Here is a 15,599-nt window from a genome sequence, read left to right as displayed (position 1 = left end):
GGTCTTGCTTTAATGCTATAAGCAGAGGCCTGCTACAGCTCAGGACCTGGATGCTATAGGTCACCAGTGACCTCACAGGCCAGGAGAGTCTTGAGTGGCAGGCAGGCAACAGATCGCACTGCAGGTGCACAAAAAAAGGTCCATCTACCAGGTAGGGTGTGATTTTCTTTGGCGGGAAACTGGACTCATACAACAGACATGGGCTTTTCTGCTCTGTGACGGATCCTTTTTTAGATATTTGGGACATTATGATAACCTTAAGAGACAATAATCACTACCTTCATGGAGATAATGTTCTAGCAGGAGGAGGAAAACAATAAAAAACAATAAAATGCAAGTACTACAAGTATGACAAGCACCACAGAGAAAAGTAAAATAAGGGGGGGAGGGGTCTCTGGTCTTGAGAAAGAAGTGAAAAAAATGAGCCGTGTTGGTTCCTGGAGGAACAGTGTTTGAGGCAGAGGGAACAGCAAGTTCAATGTTCTGACGCAGAGACACGCCTGGTTTGGTTGAAGAACAGCAAGGAGGGCAGTTTTGCTGCCAAGGGTGAGGACAGGAGGAGGTCAGATAAGAGTTAAGGGTAGGTCTGTATACAGAGCCTCAGAGGATCCCGTGAAGACTTCTATTTTGACTTCAAGTGAGAAGGATTTTGAGCAGAGGATTTGACTCGTGTTTTTATAGGATCACTCTTGGCCACATGGAGAATGGCCTCAGGGTACAGAGGAGGAAGGGATCCCAGTTAGGAGGCTGTTATGGCAAGCTGAGAGGCAAGGCTGTGGCTTGGCCCAGGGAGGGAGCAGCGGAGGTCATGAGAAGTGGTAGGCGAGCGGGGAAGAAGTAATGGAGCCTGTGGGAGGAACCAGCATCACAAATCGAGGACAAGCTGACCAAAGCAAGAAAGCAAGCCCAGACTCGACGTGTCAGAAACCCAGAATCCACTAAGACCGACGCCACCTGAAGCCTCCGGACAGACAGGAAAGGACTCCCCCGCAGCCCTCCTATCTCTCTATGCACCTTACATTTGAAATGCTCTGGCTCAGATGGTAGAGTCTGCCTACAATGCGGGAGACCCAGGTTCGATCCTTGGGTCAGAAAAGTTCCCTGGAGAAGGAAAGGACAACCTACTCTAGTATTCCTGCCTGGAAAATCCCATGGATGGAGGAGCCTGGTAGGCTACACCCCACGGGGTCGCAAAGAGCTGGACATGACTGAGCGACTAACACACACACACAAGCACTATTAAAAAATGAAAATGCTTTTTTGAGGAGACTGTCACCATGACTGAAGCTCCATGAACACAAGAATTTAAACACTGCCAATTACTGCACGCTATAGAACATTTCTTAAGACATAAAGTGATTCTTCAGAACCTAGCTTTATTATTATTATGCATCAAATCTGTGATACTGGAATTGACAAGACTGGACACATGCAGTGGAAACAAATGGAGTAGAGCTATGCACGTGTGTGTGTGTGTGCGCGCGCGTGTGTGTGCGTGCGCCCGCAGGCGCGTTCACTGTGTCCAACTCTTTGCGACCCCATGGACTGTAGCTGGCCAGGCTCCTCTGTCCATGTAATTTTCCAGGCAAAAATACTGGAGTGGGTTGCCATTTTCTCCTCCAGGGCATCTTCCAGACCCAGGGATTGAACTCACATCTCTTTTATCTCCTGCACTGGCAGGCGGATTCTTTACCAACTGTGCCACCTGGGAAATCCCAGAGCTATATGCACAGATCATTCTAAATGCTAATATGTTCCACCTTGAAAGTTCCCTACCTGTAAGACAGAACAGTGTGGCTGAGGAAGAACATTAGCCACTAGATGGCACTATTTCCCCTGAAATGTCTGACAGTCTCTAAACCCACAGGATGGGTGGCTCCCTAGCAAGCTAGAGTACAGTCTTCACTATCAGCCTCACCTAAAGTCCAGTGCCTGGAGCCCCAGAGGCAAGGAATGAATGTGGCCGGATCTGTTCTTAGGCAATTCTGCAGGCTCTCTTGGCGTGGAATAACTTGAAGGATTCTCTTCTTCCCAATCAAGCTCTTCACAAAGTTTAATATGGGAGTTATTAGCCCTCTGGCAGTCGGCTAGGCTTCTGAACTCCTCAGCATCATGTTTTTAAATGCACAGGATTTAAAATGAAATGATTATAAACTAAGCCAATTATACTGAAATGCAATCATAAGACTATAAAGAAAATGTGAGATACACTAATGCATGTGCTTCTTTAATAATGCAATAAATTAGATCCAGGGTGAGCCTCCTGTACACTGTAGTTCTGAAATAGCAATGAGCAAAAACGGTTATTTCAGGGACTTCTCTGGTGGTCCAGTGGTTAAGACTTCACCTTCCAATGCAGGGGATGCTGGTTTGATTCCTGATGAGGCAGCTAAGATTCCACACGCCTCAAGGACAAAAAACCAAAACATAAAACAGAAACAACATTGTAATAAGTTCAGTAAGACTTTTAAAATGGTCCACACTAAAAAAAAAAAGTTAATCTAAAAATAATATTTCAAAGTATTTGTAACAACTGTATGTGATGTTTGTGGTGATTATTTTTGATAAAATAGATTCATTTTAGTTAGTGGTAGTTAGTTACTCAGTCGTGTATGACTCTTGTGACCCCATAGATAGCCTTCCAGGCTCCTCTATCCATGGGATTTTCCAAGCAAGAATGTTGGAGTGGGTTGCCATTTCCTTCTTCAGGAGATCTTCCCAACCCAGGGATCAAACCCAGGTCTCTTGCATTGCAGGTGATCTTCTGCACTACAGGAAGATTCTTTATCAACTGAGTCACCACATTTCAAAGGATCTGCAACAACTGTAAAGTGATGTTTGTGGTGATTATTTTTGATAAAACAGATTTTTAGTTTAAAGGCCGAACCTAATGAAAATAAAGTATATTTGATTTTGCTCTCTCTCGCTATTTTACTTCATGGACTGCTTGAATTCTATTTAAAGACCTCTCAGAGACTGGAAGTGGAGAAGGCAATGGCACCCAATTCCAGTACTCTTGCCTGGAAAATCCCATGGATGGAGGAGCCTGGTGGGCTGCAGTCCATGGGGTCGATAAGAGTCAGACACGACTGAGCGACTTCACTTTCACTTTTCACTTTCATGCATTGGAGAAGGAACTGGCAACCCACTCCAGTGTTCTTGCCTGGAGAATCCTAGGGACGGGGGAGCCTGATGGGCTGCCGTCTATGGGGTCGCACAGAGTCAGACACGACTGAAGCGACTTAGCAGCAGCAGCCGCAGCAGAGACTAGAAGACCCCAGGTTAACAATCCTTGTTCAATGACTCTAACCAGTCAATCACACATATCGCCAACTGAAGAAAGCAAAACTTCATTCAGTCTAGTCAGGTTCCAGTTGAAGCAGGAGTGAGTTCATGACAACCCTTCCTTTCCTGGCCCTCCTTTCTGGTCATGCCTCTGAAGCACTGCAATTTCTTGACCACATTCTCTTCCTGAAGTCTCTCCTCTCCTCTTTGGCAGCTAAAGCCAAAGCCGCTTCTTGGCCCCCTTGGCTCCTCTTTTTCTTTCTTCATCCAAAATCAAGATGAGCCTCACTCAGTCCCAGAATCAACGCTCATTTGTCCTTTGCTTTTTCTTCCCTTTCTTCCCCCTCCAGAGGTGGAGGAGGAAGAGGGAGGGTGTAGTAATTTATGAAAGCCTGCAAAGTCCAACTGTTAGAGTAACAGAAAACAGGCAGTTTTCAAGTCTCAAAGTTGTTCTTCTCTCATCCTGTTAATCTCTGTCTCCCATTCTGCTTTACTTTCTCCACCTTGCTGATCCTTATCTAAGTCATCTGTATACTTATTTTATTGTAGTCTGTTTCCCACACTAAAACTTGACCTACAAAAGGACAGAGACTTGTCTGTTTCATGGCAGTGTCCCTAGTGCCTAGAACAACAGGGCTGAGTGTAGAGTAGATGCTCAAATAATACTCGCCAAAGGGATGAGCCAAGCTGGAATGGAATGGGAATGTAATTCCTGGATTTCAATTTTTCAGTCGTTTTTTCTACCACTGTATGCGAGAAGAACAAAAATACCCTGGGTAAGTTTCTCAGAGGGTGACTTAAGGATTAGACGAGTCCAACAGAGAATCTTAGTTTTGGTTTGGTCACATCCATACATGACCACTGGAAAAACCATAGCTTTGACTAGACAGACCTTTGTTGGTAAAGTAATGTCTCTGCTTTTTAATATGCTGTCTAGGTTGGTCAGAGCTTTTCTTCCAAGGAGCAAGCATCTTTTAATTTCATGGCTGCAGTCACCACCTGCAGTGATTTTGGAGCCCCCCCAAGATAAAGTCTGTCACTGTTTCCATTGTTTCCCTATTTGCCATGAAGTGATGGGACCAGATGCCATGATCTTAGTTTTCTGAATGTTGAGTTTTAAGCCAACTTTTTCACTTTCCTCTTTCACTGTGATCAAGAGGCGTTTTGGTTTTTCTTCGCTTTTTGCCATTATGGTGGTGTCATCTGTGTATCCGGAGAAGGCAATGGCACCCCACTCCAGTACTCTTGCCTGGAAAATCCCATGGATGGAGGAGCCTGGAAGGCTGCAGTCCATGGGGTCGCTGAGGGTCAGACATGACTGAGAGACTTCACTTTCACTTTTCACTTTCATGCATTGGAGAAGGAAATGGTAACCCACTCCAATGTTCTTGCCTGGAGAATCCCAGGGACAGGGGAGCCTGGTGGGCTGCCATCTATGGGGGTCGCACAGAGTCAGACACGACTGAAGTGACTCAGCAGCAGCAGCAGCATCTGTGTATCTGAGTATTGATATTTCTCCCAGCAATCTTGATTCCAGCTTGTGCTTCATCCAACCTGGAATTTCACATGATGTACTCTGCATATAAGTTAAATAAGCAGGGTGACAATATACAGCCTTGATGTACTCCTTTTCTTATTTGGAACCAGTCTGTTGTTCCATGTCCAGTTCTAACTGTTGCTTACTGACCTGCATACAGATTTCTCAGGAGGCAGGTAAAGTGGTCTGGAATTTCCATATCTTGAAGAATTTTCCAGTTTGTTTTCATCCACACAGTCAAAGGCTTTGACATAGTCAATAAAGCAAAAGTAGATGTTTTTTTGAATTCTCTTGCTTTTTCAATGATCCAACGTATGTTGGCAATTTGATCTCTGGTTCCTCTGCCTTTTCTAAATCCAGCTTGAACATCTGGAAGTTCACAGTTCATGTATAGTTGAAGCCTGGCTTGGAGAATTTTGAGCATTACTTTGCTAGCGTGTGAGATGAGTACAGTTGTACGGTAATTTGAACATTCTTTGGCATTGCCTTTGGGATTGGAATGAAAACTGACCTTTTCCAGTCCTGTGGCCACTGCTGAGTTTTCCAAATTTGCTGGCATATTGAGTGCAGCTCTTTCACAGCATCATCTTTTAGGATTTAAAATAGCTCAACTGGAATTCCATCACCTCCACTAGCTTTGTTTGTAGTGATGCTTCCTAAGGCCCACTTGACTTCACATTCCAGGATGTCTGGCTCTAGGTGAGTGATCACACCATCGTGGTTATCTGGGTCATGAAGATCTTTTTTGTATAGCTCTTCTGTGTATTCTTGCCACCTCTTAATATCTTCTGCTTCTGTTAGGTCCGTACCATTTCAATCCTTTATTGTGTTTATCTTTGCATGAAGTGTTCCCTTGGTGTCTCTAATTTTCTTGAAGAGATCTCTAGTCTTTCCCATTCTATTGGTTTCCTCTATTATTGCTAAATAAATTTAGGTTGGAATAAATTTTATACAAACACACAATCTCTTAACACTGCAAATGAAAGTTGGTACTTTTATTGTTAATACTTTCATTCCTTTGTAAGTCGTCTTACTTCAGCATTATGCACAAGATGGGTAAGGACAGTTTATCATTTTACCTTTGTGCCTTTTGGCCTAGGCAAATCAAGGATATGTACTGAGATACTGAATTGCTGCTTGTGGGACTCTTGTAACCTTATGAGTAACGTGGCTAACAAAAGAATGCAAATGGGAAATACGTATTATTTTAATTTTCTAAGAAGGGAGAAAATAAATTCTGCAAGCTGCAGAGTGGGGAACTAAGTCAGTTCCAAAGAGACAGGCAGCCTGGAGAAGCTGTAAGACACCCTGGTGCCAGTGGGTGGAGCCAGTGAGCAGTGCCCAACCAAGGACAAGTGGCAGATAGGTAACTTCATTTCCCTCTTCCTGCAGCACTCTACACTTACCCGCACACCACAACCACGCATGAGTCCTCTGCAAGATGCCTAAGGACCTCACTAACAGTATACTTTGGCAAGTGGAGAGATGTGGGCTAAGCACAAATTAGGTGAGTTTGGAGCATTTAAAAAATTATTGACCATTCTCATATCCTATGAAATTGTTAAGATTCACTGTCCTATCTACAACCAACCAATTTCTAGATTCACACTGAATCACATATAAGATTATTTTTTTAATCAAATGAGTTAATAACAATCAGAGGGTTGATTTAGGCAATTTTAGGCTACATTAGGAAATAAAAACGAAAATAAACAAATGGGACCTAATTAAACTTAAAAACTTTTGTACAGCAAAGGAAACCATAAACAGAACGAAAAGACAACCCACAGAATGGGAGAAAATACACGCAAATGATATAATTCACAAAAGATTAATTTCCAAAATAAACAAAGAGCTCATATAACTCAAATATCAAAAAATTCAAACAATCCAATCAAAAAATGGGCAGAAGATCTAACACATATTTCTCCAAAGAAGATATACAGATGGCCAAGAGGCACATGGAAAAATGCTCAACACTGATAATTATCAGAAAAATGCAAATCAAAACTACAAAGAGGTATCACCTCACTCCAGTCAGAATGGCCATCACCAAAAAGTCTACAAATAATAAATGCCAAAGACTGTGGAGAAAAGGGAACCTTCCTATACTATGTAATGTATAGTATTTACTATACTAATACTAATTACTAGTATTAGTAATTTACTAATACTAGTAATTACTAATTACTAGTAAATAGTAATTGCAATGGCACCCCACTCCAGTACTCTTGCCTGGAAAATCTCATGGGCGGAGGAGCCTGGTAGGCTGCAGTCCATGGGGTCGCTAAGAGTTGGACACGACTGAGCGACTTCACTTTCACTTTTCATTTTCATGCATTGGAGAAGGAAATGGCAACCCACTCCAGTGTTCTTGCCTGGAGAATCCCAGGGATGGGGCAGCCTGGTGGGCTGCCATCTTTGGAGTCGCACAGAGGCGGACACGACTGAAGCGACTTAGCAGCAGCAGCAGCAGTAATTACTAATTACTAATGTAAATTAGTAATACTAATTTACATTCCTAGTAAATACTAATGTATAGTATTTACTAGGAATGTAAACTGGTCAGCCACTATGGAGAACAGTATGATGGTTCATTAGAAAAATAACAACTAAAAATAGAGTTACCATATGATCCTGCAATCCTACTCCTAGGCATATATTTGGAGAAAACTGTAATTAGACTACATTAAATGAAGAAGTATAATGTCTAGAATAAGAGAGATAAAGAGCTTATTCTTCTCTGAGTTAGTACACCTAGAAGGCCATACTCAGTTTGGAATATCACATTTATAAGTGGATACAGACAAATAGGAAAACTGCCGGCAGAATGACAAGGATGCTGATGACGTGGGATGTGTGTATGAAATCTGTACCAAAGGTCTGAGGCTGTTTCAACATGAGAAGGAGGAGCACGGGCGAAGGTATAAAGCATGTTGCTCAAATCTGGAGGGGGACAAGTGAAACAGCGGATAGCGTGGCCAGCATGTGCAGTCACTGCTCTAGGACCGATAAGCCCAAGTTAAAGACCTGGAGTTAGGTCCAGCAGACAGAGGGACATTCAGATAGGGGAAGCTGTTCAAAGATGAAGAGATGTCATCAGGAGGGAGTGAGTTCTCATTCACCAGAAGTATTCAGGAAAGCAGCACATCTCAGGGATTTGGGAAGAAGGCTCAAGTATTAGAGGAGAGGTTGACAAGGGCAAGATTCACCATATGCTCATCTAGGGATGGCTGATGGTCCACTGCAAAACTTTTTACAAAATGCCTGGAAAGATACAGCCAACATGGTTCACAAACCTTCAATCTATTCAACGTAAAGGACTACCATTTGTTCTATTTTTTACCTCTTACTTTGTAAGGTGAAATGCCATTCCTTGAATGAAATCATGGTAATGATAGGGCTATGTTTTTAAATATACCTTCCCCAGCAAAATTAAAAGTCTGGTAACCCTCTTTTGAAATCTCTAAACTGTCATGAAACATAATAAAAATTGAAATGAAAAAAAGGGCTACTTATTTTTTTTTAATTGCAACATTCATATGAAGTTTAGCTGATTTACTAGAATATATGCTTTTCAGGGGGGTGAATAAAAACATAGAAAAAATTATAAATAAGACATTTAAAAATATGAATGAATTTTAGTGAACTTTTAGGACTCACTGAGAAATCACACAATCCAGCCTAACTGCTCAAAGAGCCATGAGTAGCAAAGGGCTACTTATATTAGTGACCTTTGAAGATTCCTTCCAACCCTGAGATGCTACATATGATTCTAGAAACAAAGTATTCTGCATCCTTAAGGGAGTGAGATTCTCTTATACTTGATTTCTATCCCCAGGGAGCCTAGAATGGCTTTAGTGCATGTGAGCCCCGCCCTTTGCCCATCTATTTTAGGCTCATCACGTCCTGGGTTTTCTTCGCACTTTTACTGTGTAAACCTGTACCTCTAAACACTCACAGTGCAGATTCTGCATGTTTTCTGATTTAATGAAAATGGAGTCATAGAAAACCTGTCCTTTGTGTTGGTCTTCTTTGGCTCAACATTAAAAAAAAGAAATTGATCCCAACTACCTTATGTAGCTTTTATTTTGTAGCTGAATACAGCCAAAGTATAGTACAATTTATTAATTTCACTTTGATGGACACCGTTTCAGGTTTTTTTTTTTTGCTATTTTTTGAATATGCTTCTCTGAACATTCTTGCCCATGTCCCCTCATGCAGAGTAAAGACGAACTGATGTAAAATGAGTATTTTATTTGAAATACAACTTTTGTGAAAATCAACTATTCTTGCTACACAATCATGGATTCAAGTTATTACTGCCTAGGAGGAACACATGATGAAAAAACTTACAATGTCTTAACAAAGTCAGAAACAAACATCCCAATGTATGAGGGACATTATTTGAAGTATGAAGAGGTCATTTATCAAATTTATTACTTTTCCCTGATTAATGTATCTGCCTGAATTGAGCCTCTTCAGTTCTGTCGGATTTTTTTAAAACTTCATTTGGAAAAAACAATTACACATGTACGAAAATACATGAAACATAAATATGCAGCTTAATGAATTAGTGTAGAGTGACCATCTGAGTAATTACCATTCAGGTCAAGAAATAGAACATCTCTAGCATCCTAAAAGTCCCCACGAGTCCCTCCTGATCCCATACCCCCACTTTCGTGCTCTTCACTTCTTGTTTTTCTTCCCTTTCACCACATAAGCTTGCGTCCCTCAACACTGCATCTTAGTTTTTTCTTTCTTTTCTTTTTCTTTCTTTCTTTTTTTTTTTTTCCCGTTTTTGACTTCTGTAAAAATGAAACCATAGGGAATTGTTATGGACTGAATGCTTGTGTCCTCCCAAGGTCCTGTGCTGAAACTCGACCCCACAGTAGTACGGTATTCAGAGGTGGGGCCTTTGGGAGGTAACTCAGAAGAGGTCATAAGGGTGGAGTCCTCAGAGTGATATTGGGCCCTTCCCTGGTGGTCCTGCAGTCCCAATGCAGGGGGCCCAAGTCTGATCCCTGATCAGGGAACTAGATTCCACCATACTGCAACTGAAGATCCTATGTGTTGCAATTAAGACCTAGTGCAGCCAAATAAATAAATAAAAATATTATTTTTAAATCCCCCCCCCCAAAAAAAGAGTGACATTGGTGTCCTGGTGGAGTCAGGAGAGAGTTTGCTTCCACTCCACTCTGCTCTCTGCCCTGTGAGGAGACAATGAACAGCAGCCCAGAAGAAAGCTCTCACCAGAGCCCGACTGTAACGGCCCCTAACCTTGCACTTCAGCCTCCAGACCTGGGAGAAGTAAATGTCCATTGTTTTCATGACACCTGTCTGTGGTACTTTGTTAGAGCAGCCTGAAGGGACTAAGCCAGGACTCACTTTGTGTTTACCTTCCTTTGCCAACATTAAGGAAAGAAACAAGATTTACTCTTACTGTTCATAGCTGCTGTTCTCTCACTTTTCTTGCTGTATGGAATGCAATAAAAATTCCGCTCTCAGTTTTCCTTTGGTCATTTTTTTCTGGTCTTTTGTTATTATGACTAGTGCTGCTCTGGATGTTCTTCTACATGTCTCTTGATGCTTATGCAGACCTTTTCTAGGAGTAAAATTGCTAGATCAAGATGACGTGCGTCTTAAGCCATACTAGATGGTGTCAAGCTATTTCCCGATGTGAAAATACAAATGTATACTTCCTCCACCAAGGCATATGAGACCTCCTTGTTCCATGTTCTTACCAACTTTTGACATTATCTACTTTCTAGTGGTGGTACACGGGTTTCTCATTGTGGGGGCTTCTCTTGTTGCAGAGCACGGGCTCTAGGCGTGCAGGTTTAGTTGCCCTGCAGCTCGAGGAATCTTCCCAGAGTGTGCATCAAACCCATGTCCCCTACATTGGCAGGCAGATTCTCAACCACTGGACCACCAGAGAAGTCTTGCCTTTCATTTTTAGATCTTCAGTCCCTTAGAGCTGATTTTTGTGTATGGTTTGAAGTAGGAATCAAGATCCTTTCCATTCTCCTTCCTTCTCTCTTGCCTTTCCTCTTTTTACACTTAAGGATATTCAACTGTTACAGCACCATTTATTTAAAAAGACATCTTTCCCTATTACTCTATAATGGTTCTTTAGTTAAAAAGTGATCTTTTATGTATAAATCTGTGTCAGGGTTTTTTCTTTCGATTGAAGTATAGCTGATTTATAATGTTGTGTTAATGTCTGCTGAATAGCAAAGTGGTTCAGTTACATATATACGTTTGCATATTTTTCCACTATGGTTTGTCACAGGATACGGAACATAGTTCCCTGTGCTATATAGCAGGACCTCGCTGCTTATCCATCCCATGTATACTAGTTTGTATCTGCTAACCCCAAACTCCCAATCCTTCCCTCCTTCCCCCATGGCAACCGCAGGTTTGTTCTCTATGCCTGTGAGTCTGTTTCTGTTTGTAGATAAGTCCACGTTATATAAGTGATATGGTACCTGGCTTTCCCTTTCTGACTTACTCTGCTTAGTATGATAACCTCTAGGTCCATCCATGTTGCTGCAATTAGCATTATCTCGTTCTTGTTAAAGGCTGAGTGATAGTCCATTGGATATATGTACCACATTTTCCTTATTCATTTCCCTGCTGATGGACATCTAGACTGTTTCCATGTCTTGGCTATTGTGAGAAGTGCTGGTATAAATACAGGGGTGCATATATCTTTCTAAATTGTAATTTTGTCGGGTATGTGCCCAGTAGTGGGATTGCTGAATCATATGGCAACTCTATTCTTGGTTTTCGAGGAACCTCCATACTCCATACTGTTTTCCATAATGGCTGCACCAACTCACATTTGTCTGTTTGGTATTTTGTGTGTGTGTGTGTGTGGAACTGTCTACTTGTCCTTCCTTGCACCCACACATAGCTGTCTCCAGCACAATAACTAGTCTTGACATACAACGGAGAAAGTTCTCTTGTCATCTTCTTCAGCAGTGCCCTAGCTATTCCTTGCCATTTGCTTTTGTACTGAATCTTCAGTGATGAAGACACAGATCTATTTAGTCTGATTTCTTTCCTCCCTTTACCACTGTTTGCTCTTTTCACTCAAACCTATTTTATAGCAACATCTTGCTTATGTAATTCTTGTCTCCTCCTTTAGGTTCAGAAAATATGAATTACAAAAAAATTATCTTCTCATATTTCTTTTTCAGTAAAAAGCAGCATTTCTACTTATTTAATAGAGTGGGAAAAGAGATTACAGACAGACTCTCCTTTATGTCTTTATAGCTCATTTATAAATGAACTCAGTGTATCAAACTAACTTTATATTTCACGTGAAATTTAAACAAGATGACATAAAGCTGAGTGCCTGTGTTCCATCACCCTTATCCCACCTATGCCAGCCTCTTTGTTGGTCTCAGGCACCCCTTTCTTTCTTCCCAACCTCTCCTTGGTAATGTTTGGCCTCATTTATGTGTAAAATCTATCTTACAGATGTTCTTTCCATTTTAACTGCTAAGCCCTTTAACATCTGCTCGCTCTCGTGTATTACTTGGACAAGACCTCGCCATGCATCATCAACCACCTGCTCTAGAGCTGCCACAGAAGAACTGGATTTGAAAAATGTAAGTAGAAAATAAACTTCTCAATGATTAATGAAAGTCTCATAGCATTTCAGGAAATGGATGTCAGAATCACCCAAATGCCTGCAACCAAAGTTTATGGCAAGTGTGCTTGTGAACAGAAGTAACTAAACTCAATTTTTTATTAAAAGTCTTTTGATTTAAACTGCATTTGATGGCTGGTAATCAGAGACCTGATCTCAGTGGCTTCAGCAGATGAGGGGTATATTTTTTGACATAAAAAAAGATCCAGAGGTAGGCAGCCCAAGGCTAGTATGGCAACTCGGTGCCGCTAGGAATATAGGCATCTCCTTCTTTTGCCTCCCTACCTGGGCTCACGGCTGCATTCCCAAGGATGCTCCCAATCCCAGATGGCTGCCAGAGGGTGACTGTTCTCTGTGTAGTTTAGCAAAGCCCGAATGAAGTGAACAGGTTACTGTAAGAGCCAGAATGAAGGGGTTTTGCCTTTGAGAAGAGAGGAGTGAAATTTCCCTGAATAGGGCAGAATTTGGAAGTCAATGGAGATCACAAATGTTTGCTCACATTTGTATATAGATCTCTGGACTGGTGGCTCAGGTGGTAAGGAATCTGTCTGCAAAAGGAGACCTGGGTGTGATCCCTAAGTTGGGATGATACCCAGGAGGTGGGCCTGACAACCTACTCCAGTATTCTTTCCATGGATTCCATGGCGGGCTATACTCCATGGTGTCACAGAGAGTCAGACATGACTGAGAGACTAACACTTTCACTGGGCTAACGAGAGGTCAAAACATTTAATTTGTGTTTTAAAAGTGTTCCTCAGAGAAGCTGTGAAGCAGCCATCTGCGAGAGTACCTACATTACTTGGCCTCATCACTAAGTAGCCAGCGCACACATGCTCCCTCTTCTCAATTTTCTATCAGGCCCAGTTCTAGGCATTAGACTAAAATCTGTATCACTGATAAAACCCATAACTCGCCCAGTGATATTTCTATTTAAACACTCATCAAAGGCATCCAAAGTTGATCACTGTAATTGTTTTATATTTTTTCCAATTTGGGATTAAAAGAGTATATCATTGCTTTATTTTATATTTATTTGATTATTGGCAAGCTTGGATTTTTTTCATGTTTATCGGTCATTTTTGTTTCTGTTGAGAATTTTTGCTCATATCTTTTGCACATTCACAAATTGGAGTGTTAAGAGGTTTTATTTTTAACTTACACAGTTTCCTTATACAGTCAGGTTATTAGCCCATTGTCTATATTTATTACAAACTAATCTTCCAATTGGGCTTCCCTGGTGGCTCAGCGGTAAAGAATCTGCCTGCCAATGCAGGAGATGCAGGTTTGATCCCTGGGTAGGGAAGATCCTCTGGAGAAGGAAATGGCAACCCACTCCAGTCTTCTTGCCTAGAAAATTCCATTGACAGAAAAACCCAGCAGGCTACAGTCCATGGGGTCACAAAAGAGTCAGACACAACTTAGCAACTAAAACAACAACACAACAACAATCTTCTAATTCCCTGCTTCATTCCTCAGCTATATCTGCCCTATTATTTACTCCATCTATTATATTCTCTTTAAAATATCATAGTTTTCACCTGGTTCTTTTCTGATTTTTTGTTTCGTATATCTATCACCCCTTATCACAGGCATTTCTTGTGTTCATTTAAAAATACCTGTGGCGGATTCATTTCGATATTTGGCAAAACTAATACAATATTGTAAAGTTTAAAAATAAAATAAAATTTAAAAAAATAAAATAAAATTCTTGTTCCAGCAATGCTGCTTTGGATGGAGTCTGAAGCGCCTGTCTACGTGAGTTCAGCTAACTTCGAAGAGAGCAAAGGACAAGCCCCATGGTGGAGCCTGGGCACCACAGAACCACAGCTGATCTCTGCCACTGGCTGCTATGGCAACACCTGTGGTCAGAAAGTCATCTTTAAAAACTGAGAGAAGCAGCATTTTGGGGAGGGCATCTCTTCACTACATTATGTTCTAAGCAGTGGCTCTGGGGTGGAGGCGGAGGAGGAGTGGAGTGAATCCTTCAAGACTGCCCTGACCTGTGGCTCCTTTCCTTCAACACCTTCCTCTGCAAGGCTTTGGGGCCTGCATCCATGTCACATGGACAGAGGAAATCTGAAGGGTCGGGCAGTGATTTCTCCAAGTTGCTCAGAGGAGAGGAGGGGCAGGTTAAAAGGCTTTCCCCCAACTTCTCACTGTGGCCTCAGGCCACCCTCTGGCTGCAGCCACACCAGTTTTCCCACAAAACCAGGCAACCTTGAGAATTCTCAGGGGCAGCTCACATTTTTTATCTCTAGTTTTACCACTAGTTTCTAGAATCCATGTTTCTTCTTGGTTACTTGGAGAGTTACTCCAGAGTGGACTCTGGAGAATGGAACCAGCAACCTGAGTAGTTGGCCATCGTATGGGTTTCCTAGGGCTGCTGTAACAAGGACCACAAACATGGTGGCTTAAGGCAACAGGAATATATTCTCTCACAGTTCTAGAGGCGGGAAACCCAGAACCAAGCTGTTGGCAGGATTGGTCCCTGCTGAAAGATCTGAGTGAGAACCCATTCACTGTCTCTCTCCTAGCTTCTGGTGACTCTGGGCCATTCTTGGCACACACTGGCTTGTAGTTGCATCACTTCAATCTTTACACAGCCATAGTCTTTATATGGCCTTTTCCCCTGGGTTCGGGTCCTCTCTTCCTTCTACAAGGACACTGATCACTGGATTTAGGGGCCACGTGGATAATCCAGGAAGAGCCCATCTAGAGATCCTTAATCATTACATCTGCAAAGACCCTTTAACCAAGGACCTCCTGTATAGTACAGAGAATTACAGTATTTTGTAATAACCTACAAGGGAAAGGAATCTGAAATAAATAAATCTATCTATATATATATAGAAACAATCACTTTGCTGTATCTGAAATTAACACAATATTGCAAATCAACTATGTGTGCATGTGTCCTAAGTCGTTTCAGTCGTGTCCGACTCTTTGTGACCCCATGGACTGTAGCCCAGCAGGCTCCTCTGTCCATGGGATTCTCCAAGCAAGAATACTGGAGTGGATTGCCATGTCCCACTCCAGGGTATCTTCCCAACCCAGGGATCAAAGCTGCATCTCTTACATGTCCTATGTATACTTCAATAAATTTTTTTTTCATTTTTAAAA

The 15,599-nt window shown here is 41.8% G+C and overlaps 1 long non-coding RNA gene across 1 annotated transcript; it reads left to right on the top strand.

Moving 5' to 3' along the window:
- Positions 1-10,680: 10,680 nt before the first annotated feature.
- Positions 10,681-15,377, top strand: LOC147366953 (uncharacterized). The gene is made up of 2 exons (XR_015169625.1): positions 10,681-12,438; positions 14,197-15,377. It is a non-coding gene; the product is annotated as an uncharacterized LOC147366953 (long non-coding RNA).
- The last annotated feature ends 222 nt before the right edge of the window (positions 15,378-15,599 follow it).

Source organism: Bos grunniens, chromosome 8, assembly GCF_055505025.1.
Source record: "Bos grunniens cultivar Pamir isolate PY7600 chromosome 8, Bosgru_T2T1.0, whole genome shotgun sequence".
Classification (NCBI taxonomy): Eukaryota; Metazoa; Chordata; class Mammalia; order Artiodactyla; family Bovidae; genus Bos; species Bos grunniens.
The sequence above is the reverse complement of the archived record's forward strand: the minus strand, read 5'-3'. Positions and strand labels throughout refer to the sequence as shown.